Source organism: Dicentrarchus labrax, unplaced genomic scaffold (assembly GCF_905237075.1).
Source record: "Dicentrarchus labrax unplaced genomic scaffold, dlabrax2021, whole genome shotgun sequence".
NCBI lineage: Eukaryota > Metazoa > Chordata > Actinopteri > Moronidae > Dicentrarchus > Dicentrarchus labrax.
This window is the reverse complement of record NW_026136714.1, coordinates 23,193,477-23,216,679: the sequence shown is the minus strand read 5'-3', so window position 1 is coordinate 23,216,679 and position 23,203 is coordinate 23,193,477. Positions and strand designations below refer to the sequence as shown.

General features: G+C 40.0%; 1 protein-coding gene across 10 annotated transcripts in view; it reads right to left on the bottom strand.

The window, feature by feature from the left end:
• Positions 1-23,203, bottom strand: part of arvcfb (ARVCF delta catenin family member b) — a 198,945-nt gene that overhangs the window by 174,761 nt on the left and 981 nt on the right. The gene's annotated exons all lie outside the window — the stretch shown is intronic.

Genomic DNA, 23,203 nt, shown 5'->3' with positions numbered 1-23,203 from the left:
TGAGATCAGATACAATACCAGATATGACTCTTTGTTGGCTCCAGTTATGACTGGAAGTAGTAAACAAAACATACAGTGTCATTATTTTCAAACCTGCCTTAATGTTATGGCTTATTGGCTGTCCTCCTGATGAATGTCAGTCCAATATTCACCCTCCTTTACACCCTCTTTTTACCTCAGGTCTGGTCTCTAACAACTGTTGAGGGAATTATCTGGCTTATCTGGCTCCAAAATGCCTCATTATCTTCACCAGCTAATTGCAAACTTCTCTGTCTGTCAGGTGTTGGGCAGGTAGTGTAACAGTAGCATTTATTGGTGCTTGTTCAGCTGCCTGCAATCTGCACTGCTAGATGCCACTAAATCCTACACACTGGTCCTTCAAAATATGCTTTCTCAACCCACTTTTGGGTCTCTTCTTCTGAATGGATCTCAGAGTGTGTGGTCAAAAAAAACAAACAAATCAATTTTAAATGCTTAGCTATCTGATGTCTGACTTTTATTTTGAAAGAAAAACTTCCAAAAATGTCTGTTAAGAGAAAAGCACAGTTACAATGTTTCAGTTTTTTAGTGTTTGTCCATTCTGGACTACTGTAGAAACATGGTGGCCACAGAATGTTACCTGCAGCTCATTCTAAGGTAGCAAAACCAATTATTCTTATTTTCAAATGACTATACAATATAATAATATTCCATTTCTGCCAATAGATCCTCCTAAATGTTACACACTGGACCTTATTAGAAAGAATTAGTCCTTGATGAAATTAACCTTTCCAAGTCACTGCTTTAAGATCTCGTGCCATTTAGTGAATATTCCTATCTCACATAAACACTGCATAACTACAGCCAAGCTGAAATAATGAGTCAATTAATTAATTAGTTGATCAACAGAATGATAAATAAATGATAGTTAAAATGATTGTCATGCAGCCCTATTCCAGCCTGAAGGGAGTGGAGCTCGACTTAGCAGATAATGTTACGGAGTGCCTTGAAAAATGCAAAGGGAAAAAACACTCAATATAAAAATGATGAAAAATCAATATTCCTAATGACTGCCCTGCCCTCACTAATTGAAAACTATCCAATATGTTTTGTAAATGATCACTGTCTTAATTTTATCCAGTCCTGTATGTCACTACAGCTGGCACGCTCTCCCAAATAATCACTGCAACCCGGTATCTAGACAGATCTGCTTTGTCAGTGCCCTGGTTATCTTGTACCCAAACTGTAGTTATATCACAAATCCAAAAATCCACAAACTGTATCAAAAAGAAAAAAAACTATCAATCTGACTCTGTCAGATTATCATGTCCAGAGCTTTGAAGGAGGAGGGGAGGAGGAAGAGATTACACATTCTCATTTTATAGCAGAGCTGTACTTGAAAAAAGACAATTTTGCTGTCATGACAAGTATTGATTTGTAACCTTTTCGCAGGGTGATAATAACCTGTGAGGTTCTGTCCCTTAAGATCTGCCAGAAAAAAAGTCAAGCCATTTCATTTTCTCATAAAAATGGCAATAGTAGTAAGGGAGAAGACCATTTTCCCTTGTAGTTAAGTTCCTTACATAACACTTTTTATTACTATAAAAAAAGCTGACAGTGTAAGAACTCCTGCTCATAAAAAAATAAGCAGATTCTGTGTTATTTAAAAACCGCAGTCTTAGTGTAGGATCAAAATGTGGGCAGGGACATAAGGAGCTTTAATCGGTGAACAATCTGAGTGGCTAATACACAGAGGCACTGCACAACTTGTCCACATGTGGATCTGAAGAGGGTTCAGCCCAGGTTCTCATTTTCAATTCCACACACTTGTAGGTGCTGTCAAATAGCATGGTGAAAGGTCCGATCCCACAGTGCAGCTTAACCACTTATCCACATTAACTTCATGCAGCCTCCTGTAGGTCCAATTGACACCCCACCAGGGTGAGCCATTTGTCCCTACACTCTGGTTATGAAGTGGGTGGGATGGAGGGAGGTGGTAGCGTTCCTATTTGGGGGACTTAGCTGACATCACGCACCTCCCCTACCTCCCCCAGCTGCTGTTTGAACTAGATTTCAACTCTGCCGCAGTTCTGATATGTGTCGTGCCCTAGAAACCGCTGCAGAGTGGCTTAGCCTGACCTCAATATTTCCAGACAGGCCACATCGATGGCTGCTGGGCAAACAGGGGCTTGTCCGTTGTTGGAGTCAGCGTTGTTAAACGACTTGTCACCGGGGTGAAGGAGCGGGCTGTGAGCCACACTGGGGATTGGTCAGCAGCTTTAGGATTACAGAGGTCACACAGAAAGACGTAGCCCAATACTAAAAAAAAAGAAGGAGTATTTGCACACACTAAATCTGGCTCCCAGTATGCTTCTTTTCTATATTCAATTTCTACCCTAACATAAATTCTTTAGACATTCATCCATTTTTGGAGTGATTCACAAGGGTCTCCACTGTATTTCATGAATTCTTTATGAAGTACCTTGATTCCTCCCCAGGGAGAATAGGTAAAAGGAATGCCAGACACCCAAGTAGTACTTCACTGTGTTTTATTGAGGAGCTTGATATATTTTTTGAGTAGTCGTTAGCCAATACAAGAGGACGCAGTCCAACTGTGGAGGCTGGAGCGAGGCACACATATGGCCACAGGGCCTCCAGGGAGTATAAAGGCCAGACTTCCATCATAACAGACCAAACAAGCATATGGCGCAAACAATACTCAAACTGAGGTATCTACAAAGGCAGTCCAAGGAATATAATACAATACAATAATTACAACAAGTGAACGCTGGAGTTGTCAACCATGCCTCAGTTCTCAGCTTTTATGAGTTTAAAATTGAAACCTGTAAGCCTGCTCTCATGTACAAATGGACGTACATTCGACTTCATTGAAACCAGTAAAGCCTGTCACCTGTGGGGCCCCTCTTTGTTTGCATGGTAGTATTGCAAAATCCACTCATCGAGCCAGAGTAAGAGCATGGTTTCATTTGACTGCTCCTAGATTCAAGATGCTGAATAAGTTTTAATTTCCCTGTATTTATATGTAGTGTGTGTGTGTGTAGGTGTGTGTGTGTGACAGAGAGAGAGAGAAACAGTGATCTGGAGTACAGGTCCCACTCTACTATAATTAGCTCTCTTTTCACTAAACCGATTAATCTCTAACACTTGGACAGCAGCTCTCACTTACACACACACACTAGCAGATATAAACACAGAGTGACGCTGTACGTGTGTGCACATGACAAACATGAGTACAACATTTACTTTAACAATGGAATCTAATAAAAATGTATGAAAGAAATTTTTGAAGAAAAACTTTATTTTGTTTTAGCATGAAAAACATCATAACTAATTATCGACAGAAGATTCCCATGGCACTATTCCAAGCATAAGCATAAGCACTTTGCACATATTCTGTGCAAAGTGTTGTGTTTGTACTGTAATGCATATTCTGAATGTCTTATCTTACCCTGACAAATGCTCCCCATGTCACAATAAAAAATAAATACTAATACAGAAACTAACAAAAACTAAACAAAAACTATATTGCACTCCAGGTTTGGTCTATTTGATGAAGATTCATAAAATAAAATTAATCAACAAACCAATTCAGGATTTCATTTCCTTACTAATGGTTCTTATGTGGTCTACAGGAGCAGGCTGGGAGCATCTTGTGCCTATATGGCAGCTCAGTAATACGGTCACTGGGGAGCAGTGGGACTTCCAAACGAATGCAAATCAAATTAAGCCCAAATTAGAATTGCACGCTTGCATTCTGATTCAGTGGTTCTAAATACTGAGCTCCGTCACTGTAAAATTGTGTTTCTTCACTCCTCAAAGAACATCCTCCCGGAAGGGTATTTCTTTCCCCTTGGTCTGACCATTTTGTCAGTCGTTTAAATGTAAAATGATGTGCTGAAAATAAGACCATTATATTCTATAGGATGGGTACTAATCCATTTTTCACTCCTTTTGCTTCAAGAACACCCGCAGTCATGGAGGGTGCCACAAAAATATAAATATAATGGACCTTGTCTCTGAAATCATCATCTTCAGTTTGACCAAATGACTACAGTCGCAGAGAGCAACACTATCTGATCCCAAGATTTCAAAAAGAAAAGGTCAGCGCTAATTGGAAACCCTTTAAGTTCTCTTATCGCTAGTGTGTAAAAGTAATTTGAATAACGTCCATGTTCCCCAGGTGCTTTGAGATTGAATCCATCAGAACCCTTTCTTCTGTGTGCATCACTGTCAGCCTTCCTGTTTCATCCCTTCAGCCTCATGTCTTGTTAATATTACTAAGGCAAGTAGACAGTCTTCTTAGAGGTAAACTCTGGAGATGTCCTTTAGTTCTGCTTATTTGACCATGTGTGAGCAGAGTACTAACTGTAAGTATAACATTTATTGAGCTGTAAACATGCAACAGTGCTGGGATAATGCAGTGTGTGGCAGAACATGGCTGGTGCACATAATAATGACTGATTATGGCCCACACAGTATGATGGAACAAAGCACAGAGCACGCAGGAACAACATGAAGCTTGTAATGTATTCAAATATAAAAACATGATTGTTACTGACTTCCATATAGGCCTCTGTCATAACGGCAAACTATAATAAATGGCGGCCCTTATGAATCACACTACCTATCCTTCAGTAATGGTTTCCTAGGCACCCTGTATCCATTTGCCTAATAAAGCCTAAGTAAAATGGGCTACAAACTGAATCCTCCCAGATACATGCAACAATAGCACTTATATTCAGAAAAATGTGTATAGCACACAGAAATCTCAGTATCCTCACCAAACAGATGACAAAAGGTATAACAAGGTAATAGGCCAGGCAGAATCATTTAATTAATCCCTCGCTAGCGGCAGATGGGCATAAGCTTAGCGGCTCCCAGTAAGAGCTAATGTATTTTTGCACTCAATGTAATGATGGTCATGATGGTGCAGGCAAATGAGGCTCCTGGAGTCAAATGACTGGTGTAGGGAGACCAGGCAGAAAATGAAAAGCACCTCTGGGTCAAGGGTTCCGGTGACCTGCTAACTTAAAGGATATAGCGTAAAGGAGAGTGCGGACAGATGAATGGAAGCCTTATCTCAATGTAATCCTCTAGACAGGGGAATCCACAGGACAACAAAGCAGTGTGTCCTAATAAATATTGCTTCTTGGTCGGGTAAAAGAGCTCTCAAACTGTGCAGAACATTTCAAGATCACTACTCAAGCAAGTCTCAATGATTGGTTTAGCCCTGTATCCTATTTGGCAAGCACAATAAATGTACAACAAATGATGGTATTGTTTCAGACCAATACTAACATTCATGTGCTTGGATTAAAGGTGCTGCAGGTAGGTAGGTATTTTCTATAAACTATATTGAGATCCTGCAGTCACAACCTCCAACAGCCACCATACTGGCAGCCAGATGAGTCTCAGTCTCAGTCCTGCTAGAATGTAAATGCATTCATAATAACTGCTTGTTTTTTCAATAAACATCACAGAGATTTATAGACATAAGGGTAATACCAGACACCCAAGTATATGGGAGAAAAAATACTGCTGTTATTCTTAGCGGCCCAAGAAATTATGACTTTCCTATTTTAAAAAGTTTAAAAGTTCAATATTTTTAAAACTGTAGACATTGTTTGAAAAATGCCCTTTGGATTTATTAAAGGTTATACATAAAAAATTCACTGCTATTAGATGTCACACAAACAAATGGCTGCTACAGCACACCAGACTTCAGAGACAAAAGCAATAATTTTACCTCGCCGATAACTGGACTGGGCAGAATCAAAATAAAACTTACCAAAACCACCTTGGTTAGTCTCTCCACAGTCTTTCCAACAACCACCAACAGTGGCTTGGCTAAAATAAACCCTTGGGGACGAATTCGCCTAAGAATGTCCACTTAAAGTGCTTGATTTTACCACTGACAGATTCAGATTGTTATTCTAAGTGTCTGACAATATTATGGAAAGAATCCCTACAAAGATAGACCTTTTGTTCAACTAGAAATATCCACAATATTGCTATCGCTCGTGACTCTGTAGACAAATATTTTAATTTAACGTTCCATATCATTTAGTAATAATAATAATAATAATAATAATAATAATAATAATAATAATAGTAATCTAATCTTTCCAAGGTTCACAATCACCAATTCTGGTTTGGTCGAAATAAATCCATATTTCATCAACACAGATGAGAAAAAGGAGATAAAGCGGGTCGTCCACAAATCGGAAGGTTGGTGGTTCGATCCCCGGCTCTTCCAACAGCATGTTAAAGCGTCCTTGAGCAAAATACTGAACCCCAAATTGCTCCCGATACTGTGCATTGATGTATGAAAGTTCATGAATTTATTAGTTTCCGTTTGTGATGGCCTGTGAATGGGTAAATGTGGCATGTAGTGTACAGCGCTTTGAGTGGCCGGAAGACAACAAAGGCACTATTAAAGTACAGGCCATTTGCCATTTACTTTGTTTTGACAGTAAATGTAAAGAAGCAAATATGCATTAAAGGAACTGAGCCTAATATGAAACCAAAGCAGCAGCATTCAAACATAACCAGACACTACGTCTGTGGTTGCACATGTAGCAGATCACTATTTTCCAGCACATGGGTACATCCAGCGGTACTTCAAGGAGACTGACAGTATACGCATTATTCATAAATGAATAAAATACGATTTTATATTCAACATATCAAATGTAGTTAGCGAAGCTAAGATGAAAGAGATAACAATATTTGAAGGTAAGAAAAATATTCCATATTACATATCGTAAGGTTTATACTAGAGTACAGCCTCTCCTGCAACATTTTGCAACACACTGACTACTGAATAGCCACATAATCTTTCCCTGATATCTAGGCTCACTTCAGTACTGGTAAACTGAAATTAAAAGCCACAGGAGGCTTGTATAGGACCAAATGTGAAAATTACACACACATTTGAGGAACAGACTGTATTAGCTTAGTGGATACTCACTGAGAATAATCTATCACCCATCCTCCAAATTCCCTCTGAACGTTACCAGGGTTACAGCAGCCCTGAGATTTCACATGCACTGCTTCAATTTCCATCATGTGCCAGCTAGTGAGGCTTTCCTCTGCTTCTATGTAAGAGAAATGTGTTCCATAGTGTGACTTAATACATCATCTCTGCTCACAAACAGATTTTAGAAGTAAATGCAGTACATGCTTGGCAGACATCACCATATGTTACAAACAGATATTACAAACAGGTCACACAGTGCAATAATATGGGAGCATATTTTGATTCCTGTTGGCATTGTTAGAGCTTGATATTAATTTTCACATTCATGTGGAAAGCTAGGTTTTTAACGTGTTTGCATTTACAAGTAGAGAAGTCTACAGTGAGTGTCAGAAATGGCCAATGCTGAAATGGTTTCAACAAAGAGGTTGGATGAAAGGCAGCAAGTATGCAGGAGAAAGGGAAAGTGCTATTGTTCCTTACTTGTTTAACAGGTCTGTGTGTTTGCCTTGTACTAGAGGAGAAAGGGAAATAAATTACATCCACGCTCATTCATTTGCAAATAGCTAATGTGAGGCGACAGGCATTCCCCAGAGGTTGGTCATCATGTCTTGGACTAGTGGATCTCAGTTCTCCACTTTTTTATCCATGCCCTGCACTGACACCCACTAAGTCTGTGTATGAGAGACCATAAAGCAGAAAAAGAAAGGAAACCAATAATGGCAATGCACCCATGAGTAGTAAGTCTAGAATCACCAGCATATAGTACAGTGAAAAAAGGTGACAATGCAAGAAGCACAAGCAAGAAGCTCTCAATGAAATGGCTCTATGAGCTTGAAAGCAGTCTTTTATCTGAACTAAACAACACTGATAAGCTCAACAGCCATCATAAAGTCTAAAGAGGACTGTATGTAGGTTGCCATGTGTAGGAACCCCCTTGCACCCAGTGGGACTCGACTAGGTTGGAAAATGCAATAGATCAAAGACACTAGCAGGGGCTAGAGGCAGAGAGCAGAGAGGCATGTGAGATTCCTTTTGGGGTGCTGCAAAGACTCATTTAATCTCTCTATACCTCCCTGTCCTCGGCAGCTGTTGGAGACGGAGGGGTTTAAGACGCCACGGGCTGAGACCCATAAGAGCAGATTAGGATGGAACAAGAAGGAAGAGGAGATGAGGGGGAGGAAGACAGGGACAAATTTTCATCACAAATATGGAACATGGTAAAGGCCTGCCCTGTTACAGTGCTGAAGCCCTGTCAATCATTCTCACAGAGAGATGGGTCTCTGGGTGTGCAATGTGGGCCATCTCCTTGCACAGCGAGTTCTCTGACAACTGGTTGCCTCTCGGCATCTTTTAGTGAATGTCACGATAGGGTTTGTTTTGCTTTGCTTTGCTGTGTATGCAAAAGAACTGCTCAGAATATTCATATGCTGTCCTGAACAGCTGAATGCAGATTGCAGACCCAGCGGGAGCAGTTACAAAGGGGGAGAGACATGCAAGAGGATGGCATGCTATTTGGAATTGGTGTCAAACTGTATTCAGATATCTGCATTGCCTGAGGTCAACCAATTGATTTGCAGCACTGTAATATACATTCTAAATCCCCCTGGTGCAACCAACGTTGCTTATTTGTGGGCAGTGTAGTGTAGACAGAGTAACAGGAAACAACAGATTAACATACACCATTATATTGAGACAGGAGATTATTTGAGGCCATTTCAAGCTGTGACCATTCTTGCCTGAAACAGTTTACGCAGACACAGTCTAAAGGATTACTCTGTATTTAGAAACTTGTTTAAACAGTTGACTGCACTGTAATTTCAGAGAATTAACTTAATCTACACCATCTTGTACTGCAGCTATAATCTCTGCAGGGCAATAAAAGACAGAGCTACAAAAAATTACATAGCAGGGCAACAAAAGAGCAAATGTATTCTCTTTTTTCCGATGAGCTGTTTACACCTTGTGTGCCTGAGTGCATAATCCTGATTAGGGAAAACATGCTGTGATTCTGCAGAGATCCTGACATTTGCAGTGCCCAAACCATGCAGTGCAGTGCAGTACTTGTGTCCACGCTGCTACCACAGCTAGAATGAGGTAATTGGGGTCATTTCACTTGTCGTAGAGTTTAATTATTTTCAGATTCTTTCTGCATATTAAACAGTGCTGGCAGAGGAACATCTGGGGGTTTAATAGTGATGGGGTGAAGTGTATGTTTGTGATAGAAGTGGGTAAGATCTCAGCATATGGGGTAGGATTATTACATTGGGTCTGTGGAGCTTAAATTAATGCATTCCCCAAGGTCAAACAGGGGTGCGTTTGTATGAAAATCATGATTTCTCCTCTTTATTTTAATCTCTGCACTTGGCAAAGTTTTGAAAAGGTCAGGAATGACGATCTCAGTTAAGATTAATTTCCATTAAGGAGAAAAATTGAAGAGCGAACAAAGGTTAGAAGATGTCTTCTTTATTCATATTTTTTTGAATGACTTTGTTAAATAGAGCATGACTTGAAAGCATGATGCATATCTAAAACATACTGAAAATGATGGGTTACACTTCAAACAAGAAAACTATTTGAGACATCTGAGAATATTCGAAAGCACACACTTGTTTGATGGATAGACTGTGCAAGTAGTTTTCACTCCCTCCAAAGAAATAACACTAGCTTACACTTCTTTTGATATTAATCATTAACTCTTACTGGAGAACTCTGCAAGTCCAAGTGAGTGGTAATTAATTTTGTGAGAAAAGTAAATGCCATCTCATTCATGAAGAAAAATGCTTCTCATGAAGCCAAGAAAGATTTTTAGGTCTTATTAGTGGAGAATAAGGCAGCTTTCACACTTTATATAAAGGTTGTTTGATTTTTTTTTTAGTAGTGCGATAGAGAGATAGTAGTGACTGAAAGGAAGGAAAAGGTGGACAAAGTAGCCTTATCGCAGCTTCAAGTCACCTTTCATGTCAGTATGAGAACACACTGTAGCTTACCAGAGTAACAAGTAAACACAACATTGGCATATTATCACCTTATGAAGTGTCAGCAAACATTTGTTTATTTACACATCCACAAGATGCAGAACAACATTAGTATTTATCTGAAGTTGTGTTTCTGGCCACCTGGCGAACGTATGTCAGTAAGTGCTATTTTTCTTTAAATATACATATATATATATTTGGCATTTCTCTGTATTGGACAGGGCAGTCGAGACAGACAGGAAAGGCAGGGTAGAGAGAGAGGGGAGGGACATAAGGGGCTCTGGCCAGGCTTGAACCTGGCCTGCTGAGGTAAGAACTGAGCCTTGACACACGCGCTCCACCTGGTGAGCTACAGGGGTGCCCATTTATGCTCTTTTTAAGTTGGTCGCAAAACTCAACTGCTGAGGGAAACTTATTAGCTGCTGAGTGCTCCACTGCATTCAACAGCTATTGCTAACTTAGGCTGTCGGCCGTTTAATGTTAGTAAGTAGCACACAGTGGATTTTTTTCAGACCTCCAACAGCTGCCTGCTGCAGCTAGAAGAGCTGTGAGAATGAACAAAACTGTAAAGCTGTAGTCCTGAAAACCAAAACAATGAGCCGAAAGAGCTAATGATAACCACATTAGCATATTTTCAACTTACAAAGGTATTATAGCTAACGTGTTAGCAAACCGTTACAGTTGCCTACATAGCCTATTTACACATCCAGCAGACTCAGAGAAACATTAGTATTCATTTAGTTATAGTCTGTTGTTTACCAAAATAATTAATTGACAGATGAAAAACACTAATTTAGATGAAGACAACTCTAGTTGTATATACATACTGTAGTATACGTATAAAGTAGTACATATAGTATAGTTGAATACAGACTTGGGTGATAATTCTCTGAGGGTTTGACACTACAAGTGACCCCTCTCACATTACACATTTCATTTAATCCATTGTAAAAGTAGAAATATTAACAAGTGCAGCTCTAATATAACTGAAGATAAACAACATTCATCTCACCTCATATCAGCCTAAATAATATTAGGTGAGATGCACTCTCTGAATGCTAAATATGCTGTAGGTTGTTTAAAATCTCAAAACACACAAACACAGAGAGAGAGAGAGAGAGATCTCATTAAAGCCAGTGAATATGAGAAAGGGGATAGCCTCGCTATGTAGTGCAAGGTTACACACAACTCTTATCATCCAATCCACGATGATTTGCATTAAGTGAGAGAGAGAGTAGAAATATTGCTAGAAATTTTAATGAATTCAGCCAGAGCCAGCAGCATGGGATCTCAGTGTCTAAGGAGGGGAGAGCTTGGGCATATGTCATACGGTATGTCGGTGCACAGTCACGAATAAATCAACACACACAATCCTTTAACAAAGCACAAAGCCCATTACATCATTCGCCATGACAAATGTTTTGAGCTAACCTGTCCCTGTGGGCCGTGGCTTCGTCCTCTGCCATACCATGCCAGCAATACCAAGGGATCAGTTACCGTTCAATCTCATTCCCTGCATCCATACTTTACTCACTGTACTGTCATTCATGGTGCCAGCATCTGTTTGAAGTGATTCAGTGAAGAAAAAGGCAGGGTGGGGTGGTGGGGGTGTTTGTGACAGAGTGACATACTGAATTGATATCAGCATGTAGAGGATGAGTAAGCCAGTGCTGTGGAATCAATCTTATCATTTAGCTTGTTTTTGTTTTTTTCATACAGCCTAAAAGAAACAACTCAGTGTTCTGGCAATATAACCCCATTTACTGAAACATTTGTTTTAGTTAGACATTTCTCTAAGAGGGTTTGCTTTCATCCGTCCATAATGCCTCACAGTTCTACAAGTCATGATGTGATGGAGCAACCAACCTTAAATTTACCATCTTTTTTTTAATGCTACACATAATCAATATACTTGTATTAAAGGTCCAATGTGTAACATTTAAGATATATTGGCAAAAATGGAAAATAGTATTCATAGGTATGTTTTCATTAGTGTATAATCAGCTGATTGTTGTGTTTTGGTTACCTTACAATGAGCCCTTGATATCTATAGACACCATGGGTCGCCTTCCATGGAGTCCGTCATGTTGAACTGCCAGGTTTCTACAGTAGCCCAGAAGGGACAAACCAAACACTGGCTCTAGATAGGGGCGTTCACACTTTTCATGCATTTCGCAGCCACTGTAGTTTCTCCTTCACGCTTGGCATTGGAGGGTGAAGTGAGTTGCTGGATCACATGACTAAATTTGATGTCACAGTGGCCTCTTTTAAAGACATACCCACAGAAAACGATCACCTGACTTTGCAACCCCTCTGAGCTCAGTGTTTTACTGTCTTTCAGCTAATTATTTTGGTTATATGGCCAGCAACTTACTGTTTTGGTCTGTTAACATTCATCAGTTTGCCAGACACACAAATCCAAATGAATACTAATGCTGTTGGATGTATTAATAGGTTACTGTTGCTAACACGTTGCCAAGGTGATAATACTGTAAGTCAATGTTAAATAAATGTCCTGTTTATACATATATTTTAAATGTCTTAATGGGAATTGAACCATGAACTATTCCTTTTCCTCACTAGACTTTAATAATAAAAAAAAACATTACTGAAAGGGATTTCTCCTCTTACAAAAAAGAGGTGTTATTTATCAAGATATCACATCAGTGTACACTGGAGTTCATTTATAGTTAAAACTTACAGCTGCTGCATTGCATTGGAGCAGAGAGACACAGCACCAACTATGCCAAGGTTAGTGGTTCGTGCTCTTATCATTATTAGTGAACCCTTTTTTCCCTAGAGCCAGCTCTCCCACCTCTATACCCCTCCAACACACACACACACACACACTACACAACCCCCAACAAATGCTCTGAATGATTAAATCAATCTGAGCTCCAGTAATACCAAGTGTTCTCTCTATTCTTGCTCCCTCCCTCACTCCCTCCTTCCTTATGGACCTCCAGTAGCTGAGGCCTCCTGTCGGGTCTGTGCGGCTTGCATGGAACTGCAGAGTGAACACCCATGACCCATCCAACAGCACCTACCCCTGGGCCTGCAGCACTATCAAAGAGCTCAACTGAAATGGAAGAAGAGGCTGTCCGCGGGAACAGCTCAATCGCTGGGGCTCTGATTTCCACACAGGCATGGAGGAGATGTACATTTGGCTTGCACGGATCGATCCACATCATTTTATGCCGTGGTGGTGCCTGCGGGCTCCCATGATGCTCTGTGGTGGTGCTGCCGCAGGATGACTCCAGTGAACCTGCTGAAGAGCGGAGGTAATGCAAGTCTAACATTTCGACACAAATAGAGGCTCACACAGCAGGAGCTCGGCCAGAGCCTGACTGAATAGTAGTTGCAGTGGGGATACTAGCAGAATAAGAGGATTACAGTATTTCCCGCAAATATGATGATGACAAGTTAGTGCGGACACCATGGCAACAACAGAGGACATGTGAAGTGGTTGAATTTATTCAACACACTTGTCAAACTAGGGCATAAAAAGGCTTAGCCAAGCTCTTGTTGGAGAATTATCAACCATTGAATTCAGGCTAATTGCTGTTTGTGGGTTCTAGTGCTGAGTAAGCTTGATTTGTCCTATTGTCTCATATGATGTGTCTGCTAAGGACATTTTGTGTGTGTGTGTGTGTGTGTGTGTGTGTGTGTGTGTGTGTGTGTGTGTGTGTGTGTGTGTGTGTGTGTGTGTGTAGCATGTACATTAGTGCAGTACATCTGGCTCCATGGCTTAAGGAACCTCATACACACTGCAGCACTGCCCTCTATGCTGCAAAGCTCTGCAGCAGCCACAATTGATTTCATCACAACCATAACACTGGGTGGCACAGAGACACTCATTTGCAGTGCTCCTCCATGGTACACAGAGCTCTGCATCTGAGAAACACAGACTTCAAATAGAGATAGGAAGAGGGAAAACATGCTTTATTAATGAGCTAGCATCCAAAAAAGCTCTTAAGTGAGGTTTCCAATTACGCTGTCACAAACTCAAAACGAGTCACTTCCAATCACTAAAATCCCTCGTAATGGGATGGTATACCTCCACACTCTAGTCATTTCTCTTCTAGTCCTAGAAGAACTTTCTGCTGTAGGAGGCAGAAAAGACAGCTTGCATCCACCATCGCTCAGTCCCAGCTGGGCAAAGCTCCTGGCTTTCACCCTCCACAGAAGACCGCTGCAGCGCGAGCCCTGCACATCAAAAACCCTCCCACACATAATGCCCGGCATTGATGAATACGCTGGCATCTCCTCCGCCACATTCATGTTCTGACAGTGTCCCTTTATATTTGCTGCCAGCTCTTAAGTAGGGGAGAAAAACATTTTCCTGTCTTTATTTGACAGCCTCTTCATGAGGCCATCTCGCATGACCTCCACATAAATTAGCTGTCACGTTGCTGCTTGGCCAGAGTGACCAATATGGAAATGGACAGGCAGAATGTGTGTTGTTTTTCTGCTTATATGCGAGAATTCAAATACTACTCATCACAGATAATTCCCAATTAAAAGGAGGAATGCAATTCAGTTTCAGCAGCAAATAACCACTTACAATTAAACAAATGCAATGTTTTTAGTCCGTTTTCGAGGTGCTGGTAGGCAGATTTTTTTTTACCTTTGACAGCGCAAGGGTAGCTGTTTCCCACTCTAGTCTTTATGCTATGCTAAGCTAACAAGAATCTGGATGTAGTTAACATGTAACATACAGATGGTGTGAGAGTGGTAGAAATCTCCTCATCTGACTCTCAGCCAGAAAGAAAATAAATGTTTCTTTAGGTTAGGTACTTTTTAATTTCCCATCATGCAACAACTCTAAAGGAATGTGAAATGATTGCTTTCATGGTATGTCAGTAGAGAAATTACTGTCATGAACAAGACTTTAATTCAAAAGAATCTGTTTCCAGGAAATAATGGACATTGAGGTTATTACTGAGAAAACAAGGGTCTTTAGTTTCTGTCTTTGTAGCTCATTAAAAATAAAGCATTATTCACTACTGATTTCAAAAATAAATTCTGAAACATTGATCTCATTATTCCCTTAAAGCTGTAATTGCTCTCATTTGTATTTATGCTATGAATTTTTTGTTAAATCCCCAAATTGATTAATGTGTTCTATCTTACCTACCAAACCTCAATTACACTTCCTGTAAATGCTCAGGCAAACTAAATAATTTTGCTCAGCGCAGCAGGAGAGCAAACATTAATGCAGTCAAAGGAAAGAACTTATGTATATAAATCTCTAATGAGGTTCACTCATATTCTGCATACATTTACAACCGTGAGGATTTTTTTTCTCTCTCGAGACTGAAACCGTTGTTGGCTGCTTCTCTGTGTGTCCTTTCAAGTACAGTTTCAGGACTCCCATGCTGTCAGTGGGCTGTATGCCTGGAGATTTTGCAAGTGACAACAATATTCATAATGTTTATCTGCTTAATAAAATGTAACTAGAAGAGAAAGTTAGTTGGCCTTCCATTCCACATCTAAATTAGGTTAGAGTAAAATCACTGATGATTATAGCAAATTAAATCTCTGGGGTTTTGCTTATGAAATGATGAATACATTATGATTGGCTGGCTGTACTGCCCGATCAGTACATCCTGTCCCATCGGTACTGCGCATTGTGCAACTCTCAACAGTACTTTGACTTTGACAGATGCATCTTAACAGATAAAAACATGGGTAGGTTGGTAGATAGATAGGTTGGTTGCTTGAGAATATCTAAACTAGTCTTATATGTTACCATTTCTAAAAATGTTTTAACTCATAATTGTTATATAGAGGGGGTGATAACACACACAATAAAAACACAATTAATATGTCACAGCAACTGAACTAGTCATTGTAAGTACATCCTAGTATTAACATCCAAACACTGTAGAGGGAAAATGGGACAAAGTGCATTCGAGGGGGATTCTAAGAGGCCAGTAATTGGCTCTGATGGTGTAGTGCACCAAGGACAGGTCGCCTGAGATTTGACCTCAGCTCTGACACGACTGAAATGCCAGATGGCCAACCTGTTCCGCTAGACTGCCTTTAACATGAGCGTTTTCTCAATTTACTTGTTCCTTTAAAAATCTTCATTTGAGGGTTTTTTGGCATAAAGATGTCCTTTTCAGTGGAACAGACACCAAGCTGTACTCTCCAGAGGCCGGGCCTGCACTCAGTAGAAAGTTCAAGAGGACAGGGTTTTCCCACACTGCATCTCACTACATGCCACCTACCCATGAATCACTTTTTGCTGCTCATCTGGGTCCAACGAAGTCAGCAAGAAAGAGCAGAAATGCAACCTTGAGGTAGCCAAAGTGGAAGCTCTCCATTCTACGGCTGAGCATAAAGATTGTATCCAAGCAAATCCAAAAAATACAGCTTTGCCAAAGTCAAATACCCATCAACATAGCACTTGACCATGAGTGATTCAAAAACCTTCATGAATCAGAGTCATAAATGGATCAAATGGAGTCAACTCAACCATTATTTTGAAAAATAATGTGTGATCCTCGCCATGTGCATTCACCACACAAAGGAAAGGCATAACACTTCACTGCACTGTTCATCGGATCTCAGGAGAAGGCAAAGACCTTGGTGTGCTGACCCCAGTTTACAGAAATTCTGACTACACGCGCTACAGAGAAATAGTTTAAGTGTTGTACTATCTCATCAAGTTCCCCCGACCTTTCTTTGTGAAGCAATTACCTTCTAAAGCAAACAAATTACAAATACTGTTCAGGTGCCTTATCCCCCCTTGAACCATCTAATGATGTGCCAACTTCATTTCACACTTTCAAGCTCCGGTGCGAACGTCAAATAGGACCAAAGCCACAAATTATCTGCGAGAAAGGCTGCAGGCAAATACGTACTCTGAAGATCTGCAACTATAAAATATGTCAATGAATTCAAAACAATTTACATTATTTTTGGTCACTGAGATATCAATTGACCGAAGTGTGACACCAGTGTAGCAGATGCCACAGTAGATTACAGTAAATGTTTTCAGCTCGTTAGAGCTTTTCAATAAAAAGCACAGATCCAGAGACATTACAAATTATGAAAGATTTTACAAAATGTCAAGTGAGTCATACTCAACTTCAAAAATTATCATTTGTCACATCACCTTGTTAATAATAATTTGCAGGAACACTTGTGTTGGTGGGTCATTTAACTTTGGTTGTAATTGCTGAATATTAAATGATGCCACTTTATATCATAAAGGCCATGCCATGTCTAAATGGATAGATATATGGTGAGTCACTGTTCTTTTTACACCTCAGAGGTCAGCGCCTATCATTCTCAAGTAACTCTAGGGATATTCAATGAACTTTGCTTGCTTGGGGGTTCCTGGACCTGGAGGATTTTGTTTTTCTGTAGTCTTGAATTGAATTTCAAGTTTAAGCATTGTGCTGGAGAAACCATTTGTAAAAGAAAAAAGAGAGGAAAATACATTCATCAGCATTCTGTCTTGAATTATATGTGTCATTACATAATATTTGTGCAATAATAAAAATAATTTAAATAATAATAACAATAATAATAATAATAATAATAATAATAATAATAATAATAATAATAATAATAATATGTTCTCCAGTAGAAACTTCCCTCCTCAAGGAACCTTTTTGAACTGTAAAGGTTCCTCCACAGTGACAATGGTAAGGAACCCCAAAAGGTTCCTCGAGGCGTTTCTACTTCTAAGAGTGTATAATTAAAAGAGGAACTATTCAATGAATTTCATTTAGATATGACAAGTAGTTTGCTGCTAAATGACAAACAGAAAAATATGAATAAAAACATAACCTCCTTTGCAGAGATAGTCAGTTAGTGAGAAAATGTGGTCATCTTGGAGTTTCTGAGCAGGTTGGGAAATGTTGCTTTTCCATGTTCTAGTAAATATCCATCTCCAGTGTGTGGCATGTTCTTGTGTTGACACTGCTCAGGACAGCTCCAGTGATTACAATTAAGCAGCTCTTATCCCTGGACATAATCGAGGGCCAGTATGTAGAGGACGGGGTTAATCCTCAAAACCCAAGTCTGGGAGCAGAGGAGGAGGCCGTGGTGGGGGGTGCAGAGTATGGACAGACAGACACATGACCATCATCCATAGTTCTGTTTGATCACCGTCTCAAGTGGAAGCCATCAGATAAAAAACACAAACATTACACATACAGTATTCAGTACAGGGAAAATAAAGGTATACTGCTATAACAATGCACTGAGGGAGGGGGAGAGAGTGGAGAGGGGGGCAGACAGGTTTCAGGACGATTCAGGAGAGGAATTCAATCAGTGCTCTATGTTAATGCAGAGCCCATGACAGGGAGGGCGTAAGAATGGGGAGTGGATTATCAGCAAGTCAGCATGTTACAAAGCACAGGCCAGCTGATCTTCTAATAACAACCCCATCCGAGGTCTCAACAATTGGGTACAGAGATGATGCCACGAAAATCTAATTTAAAACCAATTTTGACACAAGCATCATCGTACGTCTAGCAGCAGAGAGCTGCCTGCACTGACCCTCGCGTTTAAGGTTACAACACAACGTCAGACTGAAAAAAAAAAGAAAGATACTGACAATATGACTCATAGCAAACAACTGCAGACTGAAAATATCTCCACTATAGACAAAGTTGTGATGGGAGTAATGAAGAATTCTGGTTTAGTCCTTAACAGATATAAACCATGTGGAACAGATGTTAATATATCCTACAAAATAAACATACAATAAACTTATTGTGTTGTCAGTACCAGTGTTTAGTGAGTTAGTGAGTTTAGTGAATTATGTGTGCATATCTGCCATGAAAACCTGGAAACACAAAAAATAAAAACAAAACATTCATTTTATTTCTAGGCTTCTTCCTGCTCAGGATAACAGGCTAATGCTACTGTTGGTGACAAACACAATATTGCAAGCTGATCTTTAACAGCATATTAGCTGCCTAACATTTAAAGTTAGCATTAAATTGGACCCTATTCTGTTTGTTCACACTTTACTAAAGTTAAGTGCGAATGCTGAAATACTGAAGATGAAGTTAACATTTCACTATCCGTGTGGCTTTCTTACAGATACGACTATAGATTTTTTACCTGCACCTTTTTTTAAACAGTTACAGTTACAGTGGCCTACTGTTTACTTTATTATTCTGAGCAAAAGGGAGTTCAGTTTACCGTACAAGTAGGCTTACTTGCTTTTGTACTTTTCTGGCAGAAAAATAAGCGACCCTACTCTCTTTCCACTGGCTAACCAGAAAAAGCAAATACTTTTAAAAACGGACATAAAAAAAGCTACATTTTGCACCATCACAAAATCCCCTGTTAAAACAAAGCCACGGTGTCTACCTCTTACAAAACATCTAAATTTAACCCCATGACAGAGGCAATCGATACAATTCTAACACAGTTCTGCAATCACACGGTGTTTGCGCAGCCCAAACAAAGACATGAGTTATAGCCTTTGCAGGATGGGCGATGTAGAACAGGTGCCAAGACAACAGAGCAGTGCCAGGATGGGTGGCCGAGGGACTGGGGAGCGGGAAGGCCAGGGAGGTTGGAGGTGCATGTTAATCACTTCAGGAGCAGGAGGCAGAGCTCTGCAGGTGTCTGTCCCACAAAGAACCATTCACTCTGGCTCCGGACTGGCTTTCCCCTGACCACTCGCTATCACAAACCGCTTCAGTCAGCTCACAACAGCCACATGATCCAACAGAGCAGAAGAACTCGGAATCACAATCATTTTAGTCTCCATTTGCACTGAACACGCAGGAACAAGCCTGTGAGTGTCACTTGAAATAATTCATGTGCACTATAATACCTTTGCTGATAATTAACAATCACTAGTACGTGACCCAGTCAAGAAATACTGCATACATTTTGAAAACAACTTCATCCAATAAGCACTCAAGGGTGAAGCATATCATTTACAATCGTCCTCTGTGTAGGCCTAATAATGCTACTGCTCTATAATTCCTTATAATTCCCACGCACACTAATGAAATGCTACACTGACCATGAAACTATAATGAGGTATGTAGGTATAAGGCTAATATGATTAACATAACATTGGCTCTCAATGTAGAGTGGTAATATACGTATGTGCATATGCAAAGGGTAATTTCTTCTCTATTGTTAGAGCTGAAACTGCACACTTGTAAAAAAAAATAAAGGTAGGCTCTAAAAACCTTATCATTTTAAAATGACAAAAAGAAAATTGCAATTAGGGCTCTCGACAACTGATGCAGAGAGAACATTCCCCTGCTGCTACTGTTGGGGAGCTTTATGGTGTGATTAAAATGGCTGGCTTAGTCCAGTAACAAATACTTGGGTGAAAAAGTAAAATAAAACAGCCAAAGGGGTTGGGAAGACAGTTTCTCTGGTGTGGTAAATTAGCATCTGGAAATGATCCATCTCAAGTATCAGCTGGCCTTTTTGTTCAGACAAAAATCTGCGAGGAAATGTATAGAATTAAAAAAAAAAATTCCTTGATTTGTTTGTTGTTGTTATTGTTTTAGTGGATTCGTCTTTTATTTAAAGGCAGTAATAAATGTTGTCACTCAACATGCCCTACTGAAAATTCAGCATTACATGATATGATCCAGCCTATAGAGACTCTGTTAGGAATACTCATTGTCTGCATATACTTAATCTGTGGAGGTTTTTGCCTTAAAATACCCATGGTCTATTGCAGTGCATTGCAACTGTTATTGCAGTGTGTTGCAAAACCAATTAATGCATGGAGACTTCTTTTTTCCTCTGCTAGTTCTTTTTCAAGTGCCAAGACGACTTCTGATGTAAATAACAATACAAAATATTGGCCATACTAGCTGTTTTGACAAGAAATGTCTCAGCCATCAGAAACACTTAAACACCCAAGACCTTTATGTCACATAAAACAGCCTTCTTGCTATGTTTTTTTCCTGCCAACTTCGTTGTCCCTGGAAACATTTCACACAAGCGTGGGAGCACAAGGTCAGTCTGCAGCCCTTATGGAGCAGATACTGTCTTGTCTTGTATCTGTTGCCTACCATGAGGCCAACACACAGAAATAAACACCAGTGGCAGCAGACAACTCCTCCATCTCTTCCACTAGCAGAGTGATTTCATTTTAAATAGATTATACAAATGTTTTTGCAATGGCTGCATAGAAGCAGAGAAATAGATTTCTGACTAATACATTGCTAAAAAAGGTATGGTGAAACAGGTGGTTTAGCAGCATTTCAATCATAATCTTGTTCTATGACTCACTGTCGCAGGAGCACTAAGACATGATTATCCCTCTGTGATACACTTGTGACCCACCTGTCCAAGGTGTAGTTATTTAGCCCAGTGTATGCAGGGATAGGCTCCAGCTCCCCCACAATTTTGAACAGTATCGGCAATATAGAAAATGAATGTATCGAAAGCCTGGTTTTCAGAGCAGAGAATCCTACTCAGACAGTGACATGGCAAGTTAGTTCCTGCAGACATGAGACAAGGACAGGATCTGACAGTAACCAGCTTCTACATTTATATCCAAATTGCCAACATGCTCCAGGGCTGACAGTAAGGAATACTACATCTTCTTCAGGCACCGCACTTCCTAATAAATTGGTGCATTAGAGCATGAACTGCTCTTGAGATTAAAACTGACCTCAGGTCTTGTCAAGTCCATTAGAAAAATGACATTTTAACCTTTAAGATCTTCAAGTGGTGATATAAGAATTGGTTCCTTCAACAAAAAGTCTAGTTCAAAGAAACAGCAGATCAGCTGGGGTCCGATCTGCTGGGTAAAAAAAGCGATATAATGATTCTCCACAATATGCAGCTATGTTTTGTTGGTCATTAATTCGTTTTTTAACTGGTCATTATGGTAGTGAATTTTAACACTTTTTTTTGCCTGAGGAAAAACTGAATATATAATAGAGGACAAAACAAAGTTGTTATATTTGGTCGGCATACAGGAAAGCGTGATAACTTAAGCAGGAAACAGACAAACCAATTTTTTTTCACATTAGCATTCATGAGAAGTCTTCTTGTTTACCACCGGTTATGGAGCATTTTTCAGTCTTCAGCACAGTCACAGGTGGTGTGGAAATTCTCATCCTGTCCAGAGACTGCTCCGTGTTTGAGTTGCAAATATTTTGTGTTCTGAATGAGCTGCTACCTGATTACCAATGAGCCCCAAATGTATTCTGTGAAAGTGAAGATGTGCTGACATAGTAGCATCTGAGGAGACCTTTGCGAGTGTGATCGTTGTACACATACAGGCCTCCCATACAAAACAGAACTGCTGAAAAATAGCTTTTGCAGCAATCATTTCCCTTACAAAAAAAAAAAACAAAACTGTTAACATAGTGCACATATAGTGAGAAGGTCCTTGAGTGAGTTGGCAGGCGAAATCTGGAGCACCTGGCCTCAGCGCTCACTACCATGTAGCCCCCAGTGATCTGTGTCTCTTTTCCTGCACCTGCAACCCTTTTTCTAGTTTTGCTTAGCTGTTTGTTCCATACTTCACAACACCCCACACTACACTGTCCACACACAGTTGTGCTATACTGCTGACTAACCTTGTATGTTCATTTTATATAAAAATGATTCAAACTTTGGCATTGCATTTCCAGTTTACCGTTTGCCATGGTCCTACAGGCAGGAGTATGACAATGTGTGAACAATATGTGAATAAGAGACATTATGAAGTACAACCATGCGGCTGTCGTTAATGTCTTAAATGATGGCGATGGGTGAACCTGCTATATGCACTGACCAAAATATATGGACCAACATAGCCTGTTGGGTTTCTTAAATCTGCAAATCACACAGATCTCTTTTAACAATCTATCCTTATTTATTAAAAATAATATATTATCTTATTAAGGGCATTAAGGTTATATATTAGAGATGGGCTATTGCAATATGTGCACCTTTCCCACTCTAAGAGTATTTTCCCCACAAGCAGTGCTACATTAAACCCGACCAAAACCAGAAGCTTCTTACAGCAGGGTGTGTGTTCAGTATTTCAAAGGTTTCGTGTGGAGGACATTCAAACTCAAGAATAAGCCAATGCAAATTAACTGCACATGCTCACAATTAATTGCTATAATTGCATCCAAGCACATCCTGAGGCCATTAGTGCTAGCTGGGTGTGAAAAAGCTGACCAGCACCAATCAAAGTCTACTAAGAACTTCATTTGAGGCTCCGTAATGGCCTGAGCTCAGGTCGTTGTTTTGAAGCGTTCAGTCATTCTGCCGGCTGCTGCTCGCATGGGACATTGAA